The sequence below is a fragment of the Pinus tabuliformis genome, chromosome 2_1 (genome assembly GCF_031772625.1).
Source record: "Pinus tabuliformis cultivar Carrire ecotype Pingquan chromosome 2_1, CPIR1, whole genome shotgun sequence".
In the NCBI taxonomy this organism is placed as follows: Eukaryota; Viridiplantae; Streptophyta; class Pinopsida; order Pinales; family Pinaceae; genus Pinus; species Pinus tabuliformis.
In genome coordinates, this window is record NC_142299.1 from 158,926,180 (window position 1) to 158,938,743 (window position 12,564).

Below are 12,564 nucleotides of genomic sequence, written 5' to 3' on the forward strand. Positions count from 1 at the left end.
TTGCATAATACCAATCAAAAGAAGCTAGATTTTCTGTCACTGACTTCTTTCTCTCTGATTCAGCTACTTTTTCTTCTTTACTTGAAGGTTTTAACCCTGTATAGAAATTACCTGCATACGAATTCTTAAACAAAGAAAATAAACAATGCGAGAGCATAACCCATAAAACACATATGCACAGAGATTTTTCCCTGGATCCCAAAACCGGGACTACCAGCTTGATTTTTCATTATTGTTCCTTTCAATGTTACAATACATATTTATACATGCCGAAGCATCCAATACCATGGACCGAAAAACCATCGCGTCCAATACCATTTGTGAAAATCATGCACAAAACCATAGGTAGGTTCGCCCAACCTAATATAGGGTCCAAAAAAATTTTCCCGGGGCGCTGCCCTGGACCCCGTAGAGGGGGGCTACCTGCCCCCCTCAAACCCCCCGGACAGGGGGGGCTGCCGCTCCCCCGGCTGTGCAATCGGCACAACGAAGGGGGGCTACCGCCCCCCTCTAACCCCCCATTTAACTACGTAGGTTAGTCGTGGAAAGAATATAACACAACCCAACAATCTCCCACTTGTTGTTTTCTTTCCACAGGGGGCCACAGGAGAGCTTAGTCATTTTTCCAGCCCTGAAGCACCCATTGTTTCTCTACACCAAGAGAACTTCTCAGAGCTCACAGATTTTGTCAATGCATCTGCAGTATTCTTCAAAGTGTCCACCTTTACCAGCAACACCTTTTTGTCTTCTATCATATCCCTCACAAAGTGATACTGAACATCAATGTGCTTTGTCTTTGAATGATAAGCAGGGTTCTTTGCCAAGAAAATTGCACTTTGGCTGTCACAGTCTATTCTTATAGCTCCCTGTACTAACCCCATGCTTGAACACAATCTCTGCAACCAAACTGCTTCCTTGCTTGCATGAGTGGCTGCCATGTATTCTGCCTCTGTAGTTGATAGTGCCACTACAGATTGTTTCTTACTCATCCAACTGACTGCACCTCCAAATAGGTTAAACACATACCCACTTGTAGATCTTCTCTGATCCAGATCTCCAACCCAGTCTGCATCAACAAAACCATGAATATCCAACACTCTGTCCAATCCTGGTCTTCCTTGGTAGCACAAACCATAATCACTAGTGCCACGCAAATACCTGAAAACCCGCTTCACTACTGTCCAGTGCTCCTTCCCAGGTTTTGACATAAACCTGCTCAATACTCCCACTGCATGTGCAATGTCTGGTCTAGTACAGACCCTTGCATACATCAGGCTATCGACTGCACTTGCATATGGAACACGGGACATGTCCTCTTCCTCTTCTTGTGTCTTGGGACACTGTTCAACAGATAACCTCACACCTACAGGTATAGGAACCTTCACCGGTTTACTATCCTGCATATTAAACCTCTGCAGTATTGTCTCGACATACTTCCTCTGGTTTAACCAGAGCTTCCTCTTTGCCCGATCTCTTTTAATTTCCATGCCCAAAATATAGTTTGCAGCACCAAGATCTTTCATGTCAAATTTGGAGGACAATTGGGTCTTCAAATCCTGGATAATTCCTTTGTCATTTCCAACCAGCAACATATCATCCACATACAAGACCAGATAAATAACACGGTCACCAATTAATTTAAAATACACACAATGATCTGCTTTGCTTCTGGTGAAGTCAAGTCCCCGTATAAATGTATCAAATTTCTGATACCACATCCTTGGTGTCTGTTTTAACCCATACAGAGACTTCTTTAACTTGCATACCAGTTCTTTCTTACCCTTCACCGCAAAGCCTTCAGGTTGCCTCATGTAGATTTCCTCTTCCAAATCCCCGTGAAGAAATGCTGTCTTCACATCCATCTATTCTACCTCAAAATCAAAAGCAGCAGCAACATATAAAAGTAATCTAATAGAAGCTACCTTGGCAACAGGAGAAAAAATATCACCAAAATCAATTCCCGGCACCTGGGAATAACCTTTTGCTACCAACCGAGCTTTGTATTTCTCCACCTTTCCTTCTGCATTAGTCTTCTTCTTGAACACCCATTTGCTGCCAATGGGTTTCCTTCCAGCCGGCAACTCTACCAGATCCCAAGCCTCATTTTTGTGCAAAGATGCCATTTCATCAACCATGGCCTCTTTCCAAAGTTTTCCATCCTCTGAATCCACTGCTTCCTTCACAGTTCTGGGATCATCATCAGTAACAGACAAAGCAAAATTTGAACTGAAAGCAGATGGACTATACCTTTCTGGCTGCCTTCTTTCTCGACCTGATCTTCTCACAGCCGGAGTTTGTGGCTCTTCATCTTCTGATTCCTCGTCTGCTGCAGAGTCTGATTCTTCCTCCTTTGGCTCAAACTCTATCTTCTCAGATTCCTTTGGTTGGACTTCAGATTGAATAACATCTTTTACCTCTCTGAACACCACATCTCGGCTGTACACAACCTTCTGTGTGACTGGGTTCCAAAGCTTATAACCCTTTAAACCATCCTTATACCCAATAAAGATTCACTTTTCAGATTTACTATCCAACTTGGTTCGTTTCTCCTTTGGAACATGTACATATGCATCACATCCAAATACCCTCAGATGTGAAAGAGAGGGTTTCTTACCAGTCCATACTTCTTGTGGAGTCTTATCCTCCAACGCTGATGAGGGTGATCTGTTGATCAGGTAACGTGCAGTATCCACCGCCTCTGCCCAGAATTCCTGTCCTAACCCGGCACCACAGAGCATGCTTCTTGCCCTTTCCATCAACGTCTTGTTCATTCTTTCTCCGACTCCATTTTGCTGAGGTGTATATGGAGTAGTCTTCTGCCGTGCTATACCACACTTCTTACAAAATTCTTCAAATTCCTTGCTGCAAAATTCTCCACCATTATCTGTCCTCAACACCTTTATCTTCTTCTCTATCTGATTTTCCACCAGAGCCTTAAATTCTTTAAACCTGTCAAAGACTTCAGATTTCTTCTTAAGAAAATATATCCATGTATTCCTTGAGAAGTCATCTATGAACGATACATGGTACACAGACTTACCCAGTGATGGAACCTTCACAGGTCCAAACACATCACTGTGCACAAGCTCTAATATCTGTTTCGTCCTCTTACCACCAGAGGGGAAACTCACTCGATTCTGCTTCCCATACACACAATTTTCACAGAAATCAAAATCCAGAGAGCTATCATTCATACCTTCTACCATACCTTTGCCATGAAGTATTCGAAGGCCCTTCTCTCCAATATGTCCAAGCCTTTGATGCCACAACATGGTCTTCTCTCCAGAGACCACTAGATTTTCTACTCCATTTTCAGGAACCATAGAACTATTGCACCCATCAACAACAGTGCTACCTTGCAGCTTGTACAGAGTTCCAATCCGAACTCCCCGCATCAATATCAGTGCTCCTCGAACCATCTTGCAGGTATCTTTCTCGAACACCGTCTTTACACCTGCATCATCCAACTTGCTTACAGAAATCAGATTTCTGGCCAATGCAGGAATATGTAGAACACCCGGAAGTGTTCTAACCCTTCCACCTTGCAACTTCAACTTTACTTTTCCCTGACCAATGATTCTAGCCTTCCTATCATCTCCTAAGAAGACATCACCACCATCATATTTCTCATACTCGCAGAACCACTCTCTATGGGGAGTGAAGTGAAAGGATGCTCCTGAGTCAATCAACCATGCCTCATGATCTACATGTGTACTTGAAGAAGCCAAGTACACATCCCCACCTTCATCTGAGGTGGTTTTCGCCTCTGCAGAAGGAGCATCATCAGATCCCTTTCCTTTATCAGGAGCTTTAGATTTACAATCCCTTCTGAAGTGCCCTTCCTTTCCGCATTTCTAGCACACCACCTTTGTAGGTTTTCCTGGAGATTTAGATCTCCCTCTAGATTTAGATCTCCCACTCGATGACTTATTTTTGTTTCTGTTCTGGGACCGTCCTCGTACAGACAAGGCATCACCATTCTGGTTGTCCATATTCTTCCGTCTCATCTCCTCCGTCAGCAAGGCTGAGACTATTTCATCAAACTGCAAAGCAGTTGCATTGCTAACCTATTGCAATAACCAGACTATCCCACGAATCTGGTAGAGAACACAATAGACTGATGCACTTATCTTCATCTGAAATTTTAATATCAACAGATAATAATTGACTTACCACAGTATTAAACGCATTCAGATGCTCTGTCACCGAGTCTCCATCTTTCGTCCTCAGGTTATACAGCTTTTTCCGCAGGAACAGTTTATTCACCAGAGACTTAGATTGGTACAAAGTCCCTAACTTGACCCACAAAGCCTTTGCCGTAGCTTCCCCTGATACATTCAGCAATACTGAATCTGAGACACACAATCGTATTGTTCTCTTTGCCTTCCGATCCAATTTCTTCCATTCTTCATCGGTCACTCTCGATGGTTTAGTACCCGGATCTACTGCGATCCACTGATCTTTATTGACCAACAGATCCTCCATCTTGAGTTTCCACAACTCAAAACTCTGACCATTGAACTTCTCAATCTCGATCTTTCCACTGCTCGCCATCTTCTTTCACCACCAGAATCGATCTCGCAGATCTCCCACTGAACAGGGTCTACCACAGGCCCGAGCGAAACCCCTCAGCAACAAAGGCATCCCCTTGAAGCCAAAACAACTCTGATACCAAATGTAGGTTTTAACCCTGTACAGAAATTACCTGCATACGAATTCTTAAACAAAGAAAATAAACAATGCAAGAGCATAACCCATAAAACACATATGCACAGAGATTTTTCCCTGGATCCCAAAACCGGGACTACCAGCTTGATTTTTCATTATTGTTCCTTTCAATGTTACAATACATATTTATACATGCCGAAGCATCCAATACCATGGACCGAAAAACCATCGCGTCCAATACAATGTGCGAAAATCATGCACAAAACCATAGGTAGGTTCGCCCAACCTAATATAGGGTCCAAAAAAATTTTCCTGAGGCGCTGCCCCGGACCCCGTAGAGGGGGGCTACCCGCCCCCCTCAAACCCCCCGGATAGGGGGGGCTGCCGCCCCCCCTGTGACCCCCCCGCTGCGCAATCGGCGCAACAAAGGGGGCTCCCCCCCCCTCTAACCCCCCGTTTAACTACATTGGTTAGTCGTGGAAAGAATATAACACAACCCAACATTACCTGCCTGAACAATTTCTGCAATTATGCACAGGAAATCAATATCCAATGATCTGAAATTTTCTTCAGCTAACAACCTGGAAAGACCCTGACCTCTGACAAGTTTGGTGCGCTTTAGCTCTTTATTAAATTCAATCATCTTTGCAATCCATTTAGCCCTTCTTCCATCAACATCAGGTTAAGTCAATACATCTTTTATTGTAGTAGAGGGTACATATGCAATTATCTTGGAATGCAGAATGTATACTCTGAAAAATTTCAAAGATTTGATAAGAGCATATGCTTGTTTTTCAATTATGTCATACCTTAGTTCAGCATCCCTTAAGTTTTTGCTGAAAAATGCCACTGGATGCTCTGAACCTTCTTCATCTGCTTGCAATAAAACTGTTGCAATGGTGTCCTCAAAGGAAAATGAAAATATATGGAACTCCTTGCTGTAATTTGGACTTATTAAAGTGGGAGCCTCCATAATAGCTTTCTTAATGGACTCAAATGATTTTCTTGCTACATCAGTCCATCTGACCTTTGACCCCTTCTTCAATATGGAGGTAACCTGCTTCACCAGTTCTGTGAAATTTGGTATAAACCTCCTCACAAAATTTATTTTTCCTAGAAAGAACTGGATATCTTTCTTTGATCTCGGGACAGACAGGGTCTGTATTGCTCTTACTCTTTCTGGGTCAATTCGGACACCTGCAACAGAAACAACATGTCCTAACAGCTTGCCTTCTTCTAAAGCAAATTGTGATTTTTTAGGATTGACTGAAATTCCAAACCTTCTGCACTTCAGAAACACTTTCTTTAAATGATGCAAATGATCTTGATGGCTACTAGAGTATATTGTTATATCATCTAGGTAGATAAGGAAAAACTTATACTTCTCTCCCACAAATGCTATATCCATAGCTCTTTGAAAGGTTGCTCCAGCATTCATCAACCCAAAAGGAATCTTGGCATACATAAAAGTGACCCAAGGAGTGGTGAATGCAGTCTTTTCTTGATCATCTGGATGCACATCAATCTGATTAAACCCTAAAAATCCATCCAAGAAAGACATAACATTGGCTCTTGAGACTTTTTGTAGAAAATGCTCCATCTTGGGTAGAGGATAGTTGTCTTTCTTAGAGCATTTGTTTAAGTTTCTGAAATCAACACAGAGTCTGATTTCACCATTTTTCTTCCTCACCACAACCAAATTGGCTACCCATTTTGAATATCTGAGAGGGACTATGATTTTGGCAGCCAACAAATTTTTAATTTCTTTTTCAATCAGAGGAAGAAGCATAGGATTCATTGATCTCAACTTCTGTTTGAAAGGGATGGTATCTTTCTCCAGAGGGATTTTATGCTGAATAATATTTTTATCATAGGTTTTCAGGTCACTGTATTCCCAGGCAAACACATCAGCAAATTGCTTCATTAAATTGCAGTATTCGGAACTTTGGTCAACAGACAGATGGGTGGACAGGTTTATATATCTAGGCTGACCTGGACTCCCTATATCATGCTTACAGACTGCAGATTGATCTTCTTTTTGGACAGCCTTGTAAGGCACATCATTTTGGTCAAACAATATTTCTAGAGGAATTAAACTTTTACGAATATGATTGTTGGGAAGCCAGACAATGCTATCTTTGCCAATTTTGTTTCTAAGCTGGGATTGGGGAATTTCTTCTAAGGCTTCATTTTCTTGGTCAATTTGCATTTCAAAGAATTCATTAATGACTTGAAGGAACCTATTTGTTTCATCATCTTCTTCAAGAACTTTCCAATGATGGACATTATCACGCAAGGACGGTCTAAACTTCATTTGGACTTCATAAACTAGTTTGGGAGGCATGGGAGGAATAAACAGACTAGCAGACACAACAAGGGAATCAGCAAGCTGATTTTTGGCTCTAGGGATTGGTGGGCTCCAGTATTGTAGCAATAATGCTACAACTCCTGGGGCTTCCTATCTCTAATTTTATCAACCCGGTAGTTCGTACAAACTTGGAAGCGACGGTGCTGTATGCACAAGTACTAGCTCTTGTCGCAGCTGTCACTTGGTCAGGTGGCACAAGTCCACTAGGGCTCAAGCCAACTTCTATATGCTCTCAGAAGAAGCTTTCTAAATGATGGACGAAGGCTATCTCAAAGGAAATTAATCTACTTTGCAAAAATGAACTGAAAGCCAACCAAAACATGGAAACCCTAGTAAACCCTAATCTGACTAGTTTAACCTCTATGGTGCAATAGTGAGAGTGCAAATGTCTAAAAATGATGCCATTACTTCTAATTATGTGAAATGCATGAACTCAAACTACTTCCATGAAAAATAACATTGTTTTTGTATTTTTGCTTAAGTGGATGGAGTGATTATGAATTTGCTTCTTATTAGGGTTTCGTTGTGCAGAGGTGGTGCGAAGGGAGAGAAGGCTTGGGAAAGGTCAGGAGGGCTAGGAGAGGTCCCAGGGGATCCCTAGCATCAGTCCACAGAAGTCTACAATGTTCAGGTGCTCGGCAACTGAGTTTGCAGGCTTCTACAGGATGTCTGCAGGGGATCCTACAGGAAACTCAGGAATTCTACAGGAAGTCTTGTAACTTCTACAGGATGTCCTACCGTGGGAGTTTTGGGTGATGGTGAAGTGATGGAGCGGTATGGGTGGATAGGTAAGATGGAGATGGAGCTTGTGATGGCTCAGGGGTAGAGAAATAAGATGGAGAAAGAGTGGGTACAGTTGGTTGGTGAATAGAAGGGTGGAAGGAAGGAGAAGTTGAAAAGATGGAGCTACGTGAGAAGTAGATGGGTTGGAAGGCTAATGAGCTGAACAGAGGTCGAGAAAGTGGCTTCAGGTGTGGTGGAGAAGAAAAAGAACATGATAAAGTGATGCTATGCAGTTTAAAAGAAACAAATCCTCTATATCTTGCACAAAACCGAGGATTCCCTCAACCTATTCTAACTGTGTTATTAAACCAATGAACAACAATGTAAAGTGTGGAGAAAAATCGTGCATGGTGTTGGAACGAAGCAGTAGTGCTCAAGAGAAAAATACATGAATGGATCTAAAATTGCAATGACTGTGTGGCAGCTTTCATGAAAGCATAAGACTGCGTTTTTGGTGGTTGGTACAACCCACACCCCCAATCTCTAAACAGAGATGGCAGCGAGTGCACTATCAACCTTTTTTTGGAGCTCTAATGAATTACAATCCTCCTACTCTATTCTAAGCAACTGAAAGCACTTGAAATGTAAACTAATCCTACTCAATCACATACAAGAAATCAAATCAGCAGACTGTAAATTCTAAATGCATGTCAAAACAGAGGAAATAAAGTGCTGCAAGGAAACAAGTAACAATACAAGGAAGAGGAGGTCTATTGCTCTCAGGTTGGGCCCTAACCTGAGAGCTATAGCTCCCTTAAAAACTCAGAATTGAATCCAAAGCTGCCTGCCTTTATTAAATAATCATGAGTCTAACATCATGCCAAAACTGGCTTACAAAGAGCAAAAACCCAAATTGACTAACTACTAGCTACAAAAATGACTACCAACTAGCTAACCAAAATGAGGCCCTAAGCCTTCTTATTTATACAATTTGAGGACCCAACAGTCCTCCTAAAATTTAGGGACTTGGCTGCCCAAGACTTGTAGTTAACAACAGTCCTACTTGACTTGCTTGGCTGCCCTTGTGCTCATTGATTTGGTGGCCTTTGAACTCTGAGCTGATGGTGGAGAATTCGAGGTAAGGGCCCATAAATGAGGGGGACACCTTCCTACAAATCCTCTAGCTTGTTCTCCCACGAATTTGGCTGCCAAGTGCTCATTAAGACCTTCAATTTTGTCTCCAAGTTGACCCAAAAGGCTACACAAAGCACCCATTAGACTTGTTGGCATAATGACTAGACAAATTCACTCTATTAACATAAATATAATAAAAAACATGCAATAAACTAATGAGAATGGTGGATTAAGTCAAATTAGGAGGTTGAATGAGCCCAAATAATCGTCCATTTTTGGGGCTCATCATCACCCCCCTACTGAAAGTGTTGCTCATCCTCTGAGCAACCAATCTCTCTCCTCATCTTTGATGGCCCTGGTGGCTTCTTTGGCTAACATCTCGGCCGATTTCTCCTTTGGCTTCCCTCTTTTCAAACTTCCTGTAGAAACAGTTCGCTGGCTTCCTGTAGAAACAGTCCTCTGTCTTCCTGTAGAAACAGTCTGCTAACTTCCTGTAGAACCAATTTTCTCTGATTTTGCTTGCTTGGCTGGGGGTGCCTTCTCCTTGAACTGTGCTGTGGCTGTCTTGGGTGTGTCCCTACTTGTTTTTTTTCTGACCAGTTTTCTGTATCCTTACTTGGCTCTAGCTACTACACTTCAATTTCAATTGGCAGAACACTGATTCAGACGTGCGCTCTAATTTTATGATACAAAGATTGATCCCAAATCAGGACCTTTCTGTTTCCTTGAGAACAATGTGTGTGGATTTGCACTTAATTTTAGCAATCATAAAGTATAAAGTGAGCTATTGTATCTAACCCAGCTTCCTTGTAGTAAGCTGTAAGTTGATCCTGGATGTCATGCCAGGATCCATCAAGAAAAGCTAAATCCATCAAAAATGCAGCCTGGTCAAGAGCCACCTGAGCAAGTGCCTTCCCCTTTTGAATATCCTCACGCCTTCCCTCATCTGTAACTCTTTCTCTCATGTATTCAATTTGTTCGTCTCCCCATCCTGCAATTTTAGCAACTTCCTCATATCTGCAGCCTATTGTCCACCACGGTAATTTTAATGCTACTTTGGCAGCATCCTTAGCTTCAAGCTTACGGCCAATGTTCAGGAAAAAGCTCTGCATTAAACACAAATGGCCGACCAAATCCAGGAAAGTGCTTCCTATTCACGTAAAGCTCTCTTGTCACCAATGCAGAAACCTGGTCGCCTCTTTCCAAATGACCCAATGCAATACGCTCAAATACATCTAGAAACAATGCAACCTTCTTTGTCAAATAAACATCAAGATCTCCAATTTTAGATTCAGCTACATCCCCTTGTTTATACAATTTCTTGCCAGCATCTCCTGAAGCAGCATAAAGGCTATTTGCTGCGTCCTCATAGCCATTCCAATCTTCTTCTACCAGAATCCTAGGAATATATTGATCCACATGCAAGACTTCAAGAGCTTCATTTTCAATTTGAAATCAGTGGCTTACAGTCTTAGCTAAACGTGACACACCATACTTCTGAACTCGTACAACGGGCATCTCCATGCCTTCTGGACTGGTTGGCCATCTTAGAAGAGCTGTGAAAGCACCTGATTGGTCTTCTGACAGTGGTATTGCAAGAGGAATTATACCCCGTCTAGCATAAGGAGGGACAAGTTTTTCACCCTTGGCCATATGATAATTGTCCATCTTTCTTCAAGCTCCAAACTTGATGAAGAACCTTAGGCTTCTCTGCTCGGGAAGTCTTTGCTGCACTTTCTTGTAGAAGACCCCACCCGTTTCCTGTAGAGTGTGATTCTGCCCTTGAGTGAGCCCGATGCACGAGTGAAATTCGAGAACAGGCCGCAAAGCTCCATGGAGGTTGATGGGTTAACCGATTGTGGGAGCAGAGGATGCATACTTCAGTTGAAAATGTTGCAAGTGCAGGTTAGCAAAAATCTGTGAGTTTCAGCTGAGCGTTGATTAATTGTTGCGTGATTTATGGTGAAGGAGTGCAGTGGCCAAGCGTACGTGGCCACATGCAGACGGCAGTGCTGTGAAGCTGCATGTCCTCTTCCCGTTAATCAACTGCACTGGAGTTAAACTCTCTATCACTGTTTTTTCTTTTAATTTTTTTCAATTTTTACAGGAGTCCACTGTCCACGTGCACTGTGTGACTGCCGGCTGAGTTCTAGAGAAGACAATCAGTTGAGCCTTGCTAATCCGTGGCTTAATTCCACCATTCCATCAATTCATGCAGTTTTCAAATTAAATCTATGCAATAGAAGAATGAGATCAGTCACATACCTCGAAGTTGAATGGCTGCTGTGAGCTGCTGTGGCCTGTCATTGCTGCATGCATTGGTTTTTCTGATTGCATGTGGCTTGGCTGCTAATCTTTGATTGCTTTTCCTTGTGCAGGTGTCCTCTGGCCGGATCTGAGCTGCATGTAATTGTTTTCCACGTTCAGATCTGCACCTTCAAGCTGCTGCTGCTGCATGGTCACAAATCCAGAACTTGTTTTCACCATTGCTCTCAAACGGTAAACCAGATTGATCTGAAACTTGGTGAGCATGTTCCCATCATCATTATTCATCTCCCATAGCAAAATCGTGATCAATGGATGCACGGATTTCGAGAAAAATGGGAAATGGCTGAAGATTTCAGAGCTCGATTTCTCGGAAACCGTGCATCAGAATCGGCTGAAACTGCTTGGGTAGGTTACCATTACTCACATGCATATCCCCATGAAACAGGTTTTGAAACGGATGCATGGATATGGAGAAAATGTAAAAACGGCTGATGGTGATGGAGGTTGATTTCTTGGAAACCGTGCACCGGAATTGGCTGAAACTGCTCAAGCATGTTGCCATCACCCTTGTACAATTCCCCATAAAACGGTTTGTCAAATGGATGCATGGTTTTCAAGTTATGGAAAAAACAAATTTTGCTCTATGTGTTTTTGCTTCAAGGCACTTTGCATGTGTTTGCATGGAAGGGAAAACTGAGCTTGGGTTGTGATGCAGGTATGGAGATGATGGAGGAGGAGTTGGAAGATTGCATGAGGGCTTCTAAACCCTTGAGGAGGCTACAATGTTCGCCAAACCACTTTTTGAGATCCATGTCTAGCTTCCCACAATTTCTACAGGAAGTTCCTGTAGAAGCACAATGAGAAGCACAATGAGGTGGAAAAAATGATGGAGAAAGGCAAGGGATGGACACACAAGTTCTTGCAGGCCTAATCAACAGATTCCCACCATTAGATTCACTTTTGAAATTGGATTTGGCTCGTCCAAAGGTTCTACATGATGTTTCTTGTAGAAATACAGAGCTTCCTGTAGAAGGCACAAGAAAATATCTTTTAACCTTGATCTGAGTGCTCCTCCTGTCATGAAACGTCCTTCTTGTAACCTGCAATTAGCCAATAGAATTAGTTTTATTTTTCTTTTTTCTTTTTCTCTTTTTTTTTTTTGAAAAACAACTAGGGCGCCTCATGGAGGTTTTCACCCTAATTGCCTGCCCTAGGCGCCTCCAAGGGAGGTTTTCACCCAAAGATCTTATTCTCTTTTCTCTTTTTTTTTTTTCAACCCATTGACCGCCTCATGGAGGTTTTCAATCAATGAGCCAATCTAAGGCGCCTCCGAGGAGGTTTTCACCTTAGATTTCTATTTTCCTCTTTTTTCATTTTTTCTTTTTCTTTTTTTTCTCTTTTTT

The 12,564-nt window shown here is 42.3% G+C and overlaps 1 pseudogene; it reads right to left on the reverse strand.

The window, feature by feature from the left end:
- Positions 1-9,651: 9,651 nt before the first annotated feature.
- On the reverse strand, positions 9,652-10,561 carry LOC149199213 (protein IN CHLOROPLAST ATPASE BIOGENESIS, chloroplastic pseudogene; annotated as a pseudogene).
- Between the last annotated feature and the right edge of the window lie 2,003 nt (positions 10,562-12,564).